Source organism: Lolium perenne, chromosome 1 (assembly GCF_019359855.2).
Source record: "Lolium perenne isolate Kyuss_39 chromosome 1, Kyuss_2.0, whole genome shotgun sequence".
In the NCBI taxonomy this organism is placed as follows: Eukaryota; Viridiplantae; Streptophyta; class Magnoliopsida; order Poales; family Poaceae; genus Lolium; species Lolium perenne.
The window spans coordinates 67,877,687-67,890,398 of record NC_067244.2 but is presented as its reverse complement, the minus strand read 5'-3'; the positions used below and the strand labels follow the sequence as shown (position 1 = coordinate 67,890,398).

The 12,712-nt window shown below is 44.7% G+C and overlaps 2 long non-coding RNA genes across 2 annotated transcripts; both read left to right on the top strand.

Moving 5' to 3' along the window:
* The first annotated feature begins 450 nt into the window (after positions 1 to 450).
* Positions 451 to 2,764, top strand: LOC139839098 (uncharacterized). The gene is made up of 3 exons (XR_011756808.1): positions 451 to 510; positions 1,157 to 1,241; positions 2,514 to 2,764. It is a non-coding gene; the product is annotated as an uncharacterized lncRNA (long non-coding RNA).
* Positions 2,765 to 5,236: 2,472 nt separating this feature from the next.
* LOC139838426 (uncharacterized) lies at positions 5,237 to 6,958 on the top strand. Its single transcript, XR_011754945.1, has 2 exons — positions 5,237 to 5,421; positions 6,732 to 6,958. It is a non-coding gene; the product is annotated as an uncharacterized lncRNA (long non-coding RNA).
* The last annotated feature ends 5,754 nt before the right edge of the window (positions 6,959 to 12,712 follow it).

Sequence of the window (12,712 nt, the reverse complement as noted above, 5' to 3'; positions counted from 1 at the left end):
ACCTCCTGCAAGCAATCGACCAGGGACGCCTCGAATTGACGTCGGCGACATCGTTTCCTCCTCAGCACCGGCGGCAAAATCCGCCGAATTTGGCCATCTCCGCCTTCCTCCGGCGCCATCGGCACCTCATCGAGCCTCCTGGTACCCCGGCACACCTCCCAGACATCCTCCCCTTCTTCTTCGCTTCCTGGTTTGCTATGTCGTTGTTGAGCCGACCGCATCCTCCGCAGGAACTCGCCGCCGGCAATGCTCTGGTGGGTCCCAGCCCTGGCGCCGCCCTCTCTTGGTCTGCGCCGCCTAGGCGCTTCAGTTGCGCCTCCTCTCGCTTCCTGGTTTCGTCTGCAACGCCCGCGCGCATCAAGCCTTGCCGCGGTGACCACCCTGGCCAGAACGCGCGCGGCAAGCGCACGGTGTCGAGCACTTTTCGTGCGTGCGCACAAGCTTCGCCATGCTGGCGCCACGTCGCCCCCCTGGCCCCACCCGTCAGCGACCTGGACCAACTCCCCCTCGGTGAGAAATCCCCCCACCGGATCTAGATCTGACTCTTTTGCACCGAGGCCCCTGCATGTTTTTCCTTGCTAACCCGTAGTCCCTGGCCCGGTGAAATCTTGCAAAACCCCCTGTATCTTTGTGAAACAAACCCGGGGTCCTTCCCCTGGTCAAACTTTATTTTCGGGTCCTTACCCCAATTAAATAAATCTAATTTTCTATTTTAATTACTAATAAACCAATATGTTAATAACTTTTAAATGGTAATTCATATGAAAATGTTTTCTACATGAAAATTGATCAGAAAAATGCAAGGAACATTATTATGCCATCCATATACCTGTTTGCATCTTGCATCATGTCGCGTGTTGATAATCATGCATGTTCACCTAACATATATGCGGAGTATTTCGGAACACCACCTAGGTTTTCCCCGCTCCGCTTAATATTGAAGTAGCGCACCCCTGCCATGATATGCCATGCTAATCAACACTTAACTTTGCCGGTAGAAATGCAACTCCAACCTAATTTGATTGTCCGGGGTTGCGACTCCGATTAATATGGATAAGTTGCATCGCATCATATCTGCCATGTCATGCATATCATTTTGATCATGCTGGATCTTCTTTATCCGTAGTAGTAAGACTTGCACCCGTTGTTTGTCCAGCATTTGCTTCTTCCCGGATAGGATCGCGAAGTGGTGATGTGAGATACGACAGGATCCCCGGATGTCCCTCGGCAAGCTTTAACAGGCAAGCATTTCCCCTATACTCCTGTCCCTGCAGGAGTCGTTCACCTATTTTATTTTGCCTTCTCCCTCATGCTATCCTTAAGTTGCGTTCTTGTCACGTGTCCTTTCCACTTGTTACCTCAAGCAGCCCATATTGCCACCACCACCTCCTACGGCTATTGTTTGGTTATCGAGTCTGCCCTTGCGAGTCGTAGTGCATGCTAGTGCTATTTTATCTCGTTACCGTTATTGTTACCTTATCGGGTTATATGTTGGGAAGAATCATGGTTACTTTAGTTGTTGATATTTGTTTAGCGGAGGCATCGGTGGGTCAGCTGCTTGTTTTGTGACGGCTCACTTGTGCTTCCTAAATATCTTAGGACCCCGAGTTCTTGTTATCTGTTCCGAGACTGAGCGCTCTAACCACACGTGGGTATGCTTACCGGGTCTCCCCTCGACCACTGCCGGAATCTACATCTTTGTCCAGTGGCCACAACTAGTTTGGATGTTTGTTTTGTTTCTCCCGGGCGTGCAAGCTTGTTTCTTTGTGGTCAGATGATATGATGTTACTTTTGGGGAAGCCATGTTGCCTTGTAACCCCGTTGTCTCTTGCACGCTCGTAGGATGCGGTACGTATTGCTGAAGATGGATTCACCCTGCGGGCACTGTTTCCATCCGAAAGCCGTAGACGCAAACAGCTAAGTCCGCGTCGGAGTTTCGATCGGGCTCCGAAACGGGTTAACTTAGTTAGGTGGCTTCCTGGACATTGTTGTAGTGAAGGAGAGTGCGTGTCGTGATATCCACCTGTCGTAAGTGGGTTGATCATGCGTGTGGGCACATTTGGGCACCCCTGCAGGGTTACAATCTTATCGATAAGCCGCGTCCGCGGTTATGGACGACTTGGAGCTGTATGACTCGACCATAGACAACTTACACCTGTTGTTTCAATACTATTAACTTGCATAGTAAGTTAGAACAACCTAAATAATGACTGGTTAAAACTTGACAATAGTGTGAGTGCCTTTGTAAGTACCTCTTTGCGAAGGGGGAACACATCGGCTGTGTTATGTTTGCAGAGTATAGAACTGTTAGTTGTGCGCTCTCTCACCTTCTCTGATTAGACGAATGTTGTAGAGTGTCTCTATAGGTTTTTAGTGCCTCCTCTTGCGTCCTCTAAGTCCCCTGCGTGCCTCAAGTACAAAGGACGACTGGTTGACGAATGCTTATACGTCTTGAAGTCTTGTTAAGTACGAACCCGTACTTATTGCTGCTTCTACGGGATATAACCGGGCAGGTATGAAGATATGTTCGATGAAGATGACGCTAGCAAGGTTACCCTTCCGGCTTGGCCTGGGCAGGGTTATGGACGCCACTGGTTATCTTCAGGACTCTTAGTCCAATTTGTATCTTGTCCGTACTCGGACGTATTCGATCTTCTGTATGATTTGGATCTTTGTATTGTATATTTGTATCTTGACTCGTTGGAGTTGTTGTTGTAATATATCTGTATCTTGTGGGCTCTATTGTAATCCTGTTGTAATGTTACCGCTCGTGTTAATTCCTCTGGCATCACGAGTGCTTTGTCGCGCACCTCATGTCGGAGGGCGTGTCAAAATCGATATCGTGCGGATTTCGGCGGGATCGCTGGAATCCTCAGGGTACCGGTTCCGGGGCGTCACAAGTTGGTATCAGAGCCTCAGGTTGACGGTACCCCACTGGTCCAGCCTGTAGGATAGTCTTGCCAATGGTCATTCAGTTTAGCGTGTCAAACCTATTTTCTAAAATTCGTTGGATAGATCTGATTAGCTCTATTTTTCTCCTTATCTGTATTCTTTCTCCTCTTACCTCTGCGCGTTTTGAGTCTTCTCTCTTATCTGAGTTTTCTGAGTCTTAGGTTCCGACGTGGGTTGGATGATCTTTGCCCCTCACCTATTAGGTCCGATCTTCGGAGGATCCGACAGAAGCGCATCATCAACAGCGGAAGAACGACGTCTTGTTAGTGGTGTCGCCCGATCAGCATGGAGCAAGAATTCTTGTTAGTGGTGTCGAGAAGATCAACACTTCGCCAGAAGAAGGTTCCACCTCGAGGTCGGCTGTTTGTCAACATGGTACAAGAAGAATCGATAGTTTAACCAACTCCCCCTTGGCTTGACGTGGAACCTCGGGGCGAGGTTCCTTGTTAGTGGTGTCGATTGTAACGGCCCCGGGTAGCATCCCATAATAGATTTGTTTGTTCTTTTTCTTTTATGCATCATCATGTATCATGCATCATATCATTCATGTTTTATCTAATAAAATAAAATTATTTTTACAAACCCTAGCTATTTTGTTGTCTCTCTCATATGGGTTTAATAAAACCTCCTCTTATATTTCTTTTAACCAAACCCTAACTTCCAAAATCAGTTTTGTAATTTCATTTTAAAGCTGGACTTGTTTTGGTGTGGTTTTTCAAAGTTGTTATCAAAATCAGTTTTCAAAATCAAAGAGGAAAACAATTTTGAAATAGAAAAATAAAATCTAACCCCTCTCCCTGGGCCACTCTCTCTTCTTGGCCCAGTTTTCTTCCTCTCTCCCTTCTAACCTGGCAGCCCACCTTCCCTCTCCTCCCCTTCTCTCCTTCTGGCCCAGCTCGGCCCAAGCCGAAACGGTATCCCCTTTCTCTTTTCGTTGTCGCCTTCCTTCACGCGTCACACGCCGAAGCAGAGAGAGAGGAGCACAGCGCCTCCACCTTTGCCGCATGGTCCTCCCTTCTCTCCTCTTTATCTCTGGCACCAGCGCACCACGCCAACCCCACCTGCTCCTCCTTATCTCCTCCCTCCCCATTTTTCTTCTTCCTCTCCAAGCCAGGAACGAGAAGGAGCACAAACCTCCTGCCGCCGTCCACTTCCTCATGGCGCCGCCATCTCCGTCACCCCCTCGCTGCGCCACCACCGCCAAACGGAGCGCCTCGTCGACCTCTACCACCTCCTGCAAGCAATCGACCAGGGACGCCTCGAATTGACGTCGGCGACATCGTTTCCTCCTCAGCACCGGCGGCAAAATCCGCCAAATTCGGCCATCTCCGCCTTCCTCCGGCGCCATCGGCACCTCATCGAGCCTCCTGGTACCCCGGCACACCTCCCGGACATCCTCCCCTTCTTCTTCGCTTCCTGGTTTGCTATGTCGTTGTTGAGCCGACCGCATCCTCCGCAGGAACTCACCGCCGGCAACGCTCTGGTGGGTCCCAGCCCTGGCGCCGCCCTCTCTTGGTCTGGGCCGCCTAGGCGCTTCAGTTGCGCCTCCTCTCGCTTCCTGGTTTCGTCTGCAACGCCCGCGCGCATCAAGCCTTGCCGCGGTGACCACCCTGGCCAGAACGCGCGCGGCAAGCGCACGGTGTCGAGCACTTTTCGTGCGTGCGCACAAGCTTCGCCACGCTGGCGCCACGTCGCCCCCTGGCCCCACCCGTCAGCGACCTGGACCAACTCCCCCTCGGTGAGAAATCCCCCCACCGGATCTAGATCTGACTCTTTTGCACCGAGGCCCCTGCATGTTTTTCCTTGCTAACCCGTAGTCCCTGGCCCGGTGAAATCTTGCAAAACCCCCTGTATCTTTGTGAAACAAACCCGGGGTCCTTCCCCTGGTCAAACTTTATTTTCGGGTCCTTACCCCAATTAAATAAATCTAATTTTCTATTTTAATTACTAATAAACCAATATGTTAATAACTTTTAAATGGCAATTCATATGAAAATGTTTTCTACATGAAAATTGATCAGAAAAATGCAAGGAACATTATTATGCCATCCATATACCTGTTTGCATCTTGCATCATGTCGCGTGTTGATAATCATGCATGTTCACCTAACATATATGCGGAGTATTTCGGAACACCACCTAGGTTTTCCCCACTCCGCTTAATATTGAAGTAGCGCACCCCTGCCATGATATGCCATGCTAATCAACACTTAACTTTGCCGGTAGAAATGCAACTCCAACCTAATTTGATTGTCCGGGGTTGCGACTCCGATTAATATGGATAAGTTGCATCGCATCATATCTGCCATGTCATGCATATCATTTTGATCATGCTGGATCTTCTTTATCCGTAGTAGTAAGACTTGCACCCGTTGTTTGTCCAGCATTTGCTTCTTCCCGGATAGGATCGCGAAGTGGTGATGTGAGATACGACAGGATCCCCGGATGTCCCTCGGCAAGCTTTAACAGGCAAGCATTTCCCCTATACTCCTGTCCCTGCAGGAGTCGTTCACCTATTTTATTTTGCCTTCTCCCTCATGCTATCCTTAAGTTGCGTTCTTGTCACATGTCCTTTCCACTTGTTACCTCAAGCAGCCCATATTGCCACCACCACCTCCTACGGCTATTGTTTGGTTATCGAGTCTGCCCTTGCGAGTCGTAGTGCATGCTAGTGCTATTTTATCTCGTTACCGTTATTGTTACCTTATCGGGTTATATGTTGGGAAGAATCATGGTTACTTTAGTTGTTGATATTTGTTTAGCGGAGGCATCGGTGGGTCAGCTGCTTGTTTTGTGACGGCTCACTTGTGTTTCCTAAATATCTTAGGACCCCGAGTTCTTGTTATCTGTTCCGAGACTGAGCGCTCTAACCACACGTGGGTATGCTTACCGGGTCTCCCCTCGACCACTGCCGGAATCTACATCTTTGTCCAGTGGCCACAACTAGTTTGGATGTTTGTTTTGTTTCTCCCGGGCGTGCAAGCTTATTTCTTTGTGGTCAGATGATATGATGTTACTTTTGGGGAAGCCATGTTGCCTTGTAACCCCGTTGTCTCTTGCACGCTCGTAGGATGCGGTACGTATTGCTGAAGATGGATTCACCCTGCGGGCACTGTTTCCATCCGAAAGCCGTAGACGCAAACAGCTAAGTCCGCGTCGGAGTTTCGATCGGGCTCTGAAACGGGTTAACTTAGTTAGGTGGCTTCCTGGACATTGTTGTAGTGAAGGAGAGTGCGTGTCGTGATATCCACCTGTCGTAAGTGGGTTGATCGTGCGTGTGGGCACATTTGGGCACCCCTGCAGGGTTACAATCTTATCGATAAGCCGCGTCCGCGGTTATGGACGACTTGGAGCTGTATGACTCGACCATAGACAACTTACACCTGTTGTTTCAATACTATTAACTTGCATAGTAAGTTAGAACAACTTAAATAATGACTGGTTAAAACTTGACAACAGTGTGAGTGCCTTTGTAAGTACCTCTTTGCGAAGGGGGAACACATCGGCTGTGTTATGTTTGCAGAGTATAGAACTGTTAGTTGTGCGCTCTCTCACCTTCTCTGATTAGACGAATGTTGTAGAGTGTCTCTATAGGTTTTTAGTGCTTGCGCTGCCACATAACTCCACCATATTGCCTATGACGTTCCTCTTGCGTCCTCTAAGTCCCCTGCGTGCCTCAAGTACAAAGGACGACTGGTTGACGAATGCTTATACGTCTTGAAGTCTTGTTAAGTACGAACCCGTACTTATTGCTGCTTCTACGGGATATAACCGGGCAGGTATGAAGATATGTTCGATGAAGACGACGCTAGCAAGGTTACCCTTCCGGCTTGGCCTGGGCAGGGTTATGGACGCCACTGGTTATCTTCAGGACTCTTAGTCCAATTTGTATCTTGTCCGTACTCGGACGTATTCGATCTTCTGTATGATTTGGATCTTTGTATTGTATATTTGTATCTTGACTCGTTGGAGTTGTTGTTGTAATATATCTGTATCTTGTGGGCTCTATTGTATTCCTGTTGTAATGTTACCGCTCGTGTTAATTCCTCTGGCATCACGTGTGCTTTGTCGCGCACGTCATGTCGGAGGGCGTGTCGGAATCGATATCGTGTGGATTTCGGCGGGATCGCTGGAATCCTCAGGGTACCGGTTCCGGGGCGTCACAATGTCAAACCATTACTAATGTTGTTTCAAAGTAATTAGTGACCACATATCTATTGTCAATTACTAATTCAAGAATTGTATCAATGTAGAAACCCTAGTTCTAATATAAATGAAGACCTTGATCTCATTATTTCATGTGATCAATCCACTTTAGTAGTAACCCTAAAACCCTAGTTATATGTCACATGTGATCATGTGAGATTCATCTATACCTATAGGACCCTAATAAGAAACCGATGAATGCATGCTTATGATCCACTAGCATAAACCAAGTCACATGAGATTATTATTTCATGTTCCTATTCTTAATTTAAAACCTATATGATTCACTAGTGTCACCTAGGTATAAACCCTAACTTGTTAATTGGATTAGTACCATTGATAATCACTTCTATATACCATACCATTAGAATCAACCTCAATCATCAAACCCTAGTAGAACTATAATAAAGAACCCTAGTATCAATCTTGTGTAGCCATTCACAACACATGCTCCTATTCCACTAAACCTTACTTAGTAATTGATAAGCCACTTAGCTTAGAAGCAATTAGAGACTACTTAGTGAAGCAATTGTGAAACCATAGTAAACCCTAATAGCTAATTTATGGAACCATCTTGACCATCATCCTTTGATATGATACCATAATCAACCATAGTAATAAACCTGCCAATCCTTCTTGTATATAGAACCAACCCAAGTTAAGAACCAACTAGTTCCTATTAGTGAAACTAAATGAACCCAATAGTAAACCCTAGAAAGCCATAGCTCCTATGTTTAGTAGTTCATATTCTTATTTAACCTGTTCCTCAAAAGTTATCCTTTTTGAAGTACAAATGTTAATTAAACCATAGAAGCCCAGTTCCTATTTAAAGTACTTACTATTTCTAAATCAACATGTTCTTCAAAAGTTATTCTTTTGAAGTATAGGATGAGTAATCATCAACCATATCCCGTAGAACTTAAAATTGACAACTGTTCTTTATATATTGTTCCACCACTATTCTTTATGTGTATGATTGTTATGATGTCTTATATCATTTGGTTATGATACTAATATAACCAAACCCTAATAAGAACCTTGTTTGAGAACCATTCTAAAAGTGCAACCAATTCTAAAGAAATTGTTACAACTCATGCATCCTAAATCATCGAGGTTAAGTTACGCTCGGGGCGATTGCATCTCATACTATGCATTATAACATCTTTGCCAGTTCTTTAAACATTGTCCTTACCGGACAATGATGGTATTTCAGAATTTGGAGTTATCACGTATCGAAGCTTTTGCCTGCATAATCTTGCAGTCAAGAAAGGCAAGTTCATCGCTTGCTCATGTCATTTGGTTATTTGTATCAAACTATATGCAAAGTACTATACTTATCACTCATGCATTGAAAAGCAAAGTATTATTTTACAATTATGAATATGACTATGTGGTGGGCAATGGAACCATGGTATGTGTTGATATGGTGGAGGTTCCATTGCATGGGTACTACTCATCTAGGACTAAAGTACCAATGCCGTCCAGTGATTCTAGCGCCGTACAAATCGCGTTGACCATAAGATCTATAATGGCTCTGGGGAAGTCAGCTGTATCTTTTCCCTTCTGCACGCCAACGGATTGGTAGAGCCGGTGGGGTGTTGGAGGCACTGCCGCAATAGGTTGGGATATCCTTTTAAATCCCCATCCATTAGTGATGATAAGCTCTACGATCTATGATGGATTGTCCGGAGTACACCGTGAGTAAAGCCGTATTATCGGGAGAAGTCTACTGGGGGTGTACGGTTGGACAAAAGGGTGGGTTTGCAGTCGCGGAGAAGGCGGTGTGGACTTGGATCTTACACCTGGCCTCACACCAAAGGAAGTGTGGACGGGAAAGTTAACGCCTGGTTGGCAACAAGGATAAGGTCTCTTATGGGAAAAGTAACGCACCTCTGCAGAGGATACTGAATTGTGACTGTCACTCCCTGTTCCGGGAAGGGAATGACGAACGCGGCAGAAAGGAACTCCACGAAGTTTTGGTCAACCTCGTGAAGATCGACGGGCATAGTTTTCAGAATAAAATAAACCTTTTGAAGAAATGTTTATGAAAACTTGCATTGGCCTATGACTTTCTGGTCTATGGCTGTAGCTAGTGCATGATACACCTATTTCCTATTATGAACTTGCTGAGTACGCTCGTACTCATTCTATCCCATTTGAACCCCCTTCTTAGATCAAGGCATCGAAGGAGAAACTACCGTGGAACTCGAAGACAGAGGAGTCAACTGCAACAAGAAGAAGAATCCAATCAAAGAAGTCAATGGAGTAAACTTCTGCATCAGCTGTTATGGAAACCTAGACTAGTAATAGAAGGGAACCTTTCCCTAATCCTAGCACCTAAGTAGCTAGAATTCTATAGCAAGCCAAGTAGCTCTTAAACTTGAGTTAGCAATAAGATAGACTACGAGTCGTTCTTCTAGAGCTTTAATTGAAGTTTTACCTCACTGTAAAGTAGGAGGTTGTGTTGATCTTATGTAAACAGCTCGTGTGTACTTCTATAAACATACCTTGGACTCGCATATGTTTCTGTTGTACCACTCTGAGAGATGTAATATGAGTGGAACGGTGTTTCACTTGTGTTATGTCAACGACTTGTGTACTACACCATGCAGTGGTACGCTGGGTCATCACACATAGCTACCGGTAGAGCCCTCAGCCTCGGGGGAGAATTACTCCCTCCTCATCATCGGAGTCAGCAACGGCGATGAAGATGGCGATGGAGTCGATGGAGATGGATCCGGGGGGCAATTCCCCGTCCCGGCGGCGTGCCGGAACAGAGATTCTGTCCCCCGAAACTTGACTTCGCGATGGCGGCGGCTACGGAACTCTTCGTGGAATATCGTCGATTGTCTTAGGGTTTTCGCGACGGACAGAATATATAGGCGAAAGGGCGGAGTCGGAGGAGCCAGGGGGTGGCCTCCCCACCTGGTGGCGCGGCCAGGGAGGGGCCCGCGCCCAGGTATGGTGTGGGGCCCCCTTGGCCCCCCTCCGGCACTTCTCTGGCTCTCTGGGTCCGTCTCGGTAAAATAGAAGGTTTGGCTTTTGTTTCGTCCAATTCTGAGAATATTTCCTGTGTATGATTTCTGAAACCAAAAACAGCAGAAAACAGGAACTGGCGCTTCGGCATCTTGTTAATAGGTTAGTACCGGAAAATGCATCAAAATGATATAAAGTGTGTATAAAACATGTGAGTATTGTCATAAAACTAGCATGGAACATAAGAAATTATAGATACGTTTGAGACGTATCAAGCATCCCCAAGCTTAGTTCCTACTCGCCCTCGAGTAGGTAAACGATAACAAGGATAATTTCTGAAGTGACATGCTACTATCATAATATTGATCAATACTATTGTAAAGCATATGAGATGAATGAAGTGATTCAAAGAAATGGTAAAGATAATGACTAAACAACTGAATCATATAGCAAAGACTTTTCATGAATAGTACTTTCAAGACAAGCATTAATAAGACTTGCATAAAAGTTAACTCATAAAGCAATAAATTCTTAATAGAAGGTTTTGAAGCAACACAAAGGAAGATATAAGTTTCAGCAGTTGCTTTCAACTTTCAACATGTGTATCTCATGGATAATTGTCAACACAAAGTAATATGATGAGTGCAAATAAGCAAGTATGTAAGAATCAATGCACACAGTTGACACAAGTGTTTGCTTCTAAGATAGAAAGAAGTAGGTAAACTGACTCAACATAAAGTAAAAGAAATGCCCTTCGCAGAGGGAAGCAGGGATTACTCATGTGCTAGAGCTTTTATTTTGAAAACATGGAAACAATTTTATCAACGGTAGTAATAATTCATATGTGTTATGCATAAAACATCCTATAAGTTGCAAGCCTCATGCATCGAATACCAATAGTGCTCGCACCACCTTGTCCTAATTAGCTCGGATTTCCATGGATTATCATTGCATTACATATGTTTCAACCAAGTGTCACAAAGGGGTACCTCTATGCCACCTGTACAAAGGTCCAAGGAGATAGATCGCATTTGATCTCTCAATTTTGATAGATCTCATCTTGAGGACATCCATACCGGGACAACATAGAAAACGGATAATGGACTCCTCTTTAATGCTTAAGCATTCAACAACAGATAATATTCTCATAAGAGATTTGAGGATGAATGTCCAAGCTGAAACTTCCACCATGATACATGGCTTTGGTTAGCGGCCCAATGTTCTTCTCTAACAACATGCATACTCAAACCATTCAACTCATGGCAAATCTCCCTTATTTCAGACAAGACGAACATGCATAGCAACTCACATGATACTCAACAAAGGTGTAACAGTTGATGGCGTCCTCAGAAACATGGTTACCGCTCAACAAGCAACTTATAAGAAATAAGATACATAAACGACATATTCTTTACCACAATAGTTTTTAGGCTACTTTCCCATGAGCTATGTATTGCAAAGACAAGGAATGAAATTTTTAAAGGTAGCACGCAAGCAATTTACTTGGAATGGCAGAAAAATACCACATAGTAGGTAGTTATGGTGGACACAAATGGCATAGGTTTTGGCTCAAGGTTTTGGATGCACGAGAAGCATTCCCTCTCAGTACAAGGCTTTGGCTAGCAAGGTTGTTTGAAGCAAACACAAGTATGAACCGGTACAGCAAAACTTACATAAGTACATTTTGCAAGCATTATAAGACTCTACACTATCTTCCTTGTTGTTCAAACACTTTTACCAGAAAATATCTAGACTTTAGAGAGACCAATCATGCAAACCAAATTTCAACAAGCTCTACGGTAGTTCTCCACTAATAGGTTTAAACTACATGATGCAAGAGCTTAAACATGATCTTCTTGAGAGCTCAAAACAATTGCCAAGTATCAAATTATTCAAGACCATATACCAATTACCACATGAAGCATTTTCTGTTTCCAACCAAATAGCAATAAATGAAGTGGCTTTCAACCTCCGCCATGAACATTAAAAGTAAAGCTAAGAACACCAGTGTTCATATGAACAAGCGGAGCGTGTCTCTCTCCCACACAAGGAATGCTAGGATCATATTTTATTCAAACACAAATAAAAATAAAAACATACAGACGCTCCAAGTAAAGCACATAAGATGTGACGGAATAAAAATATAGTTTCACTAGAGGTGACCTGATAAGTTGTCGATGAAGAAGGGGATGCCTTGGGCATCCCCAAGCTTAGATGCTTGAGTCTTCTTGAAATATGCAGGGATGAACCACGGGGCATCCCCAAGCTTAGACTTTTCACTCTTCTTGATCATATTATATCATCCTCCTCTCTTGATCCTTGAAAAATTCCTCCACACCAAACTCAAAACAATCTCATTAAAGGGTTTGTGCATAATCAAAAATTCACATGTTCAGAGAGGACACAATCATTCCCAATACTTCTGGACATTACCCAAGGTTACTGAAATTTAATGGAGCAAAGAAATCCACTCAAACACAGTAAAGGAGGCAATGTGAAATAAAAGGCAGAATCTGTCAAAACAAACAGTCCGTAAAGACGAATTTTTTCGAGGCACTTAACTTGCTCAGATGAAAAA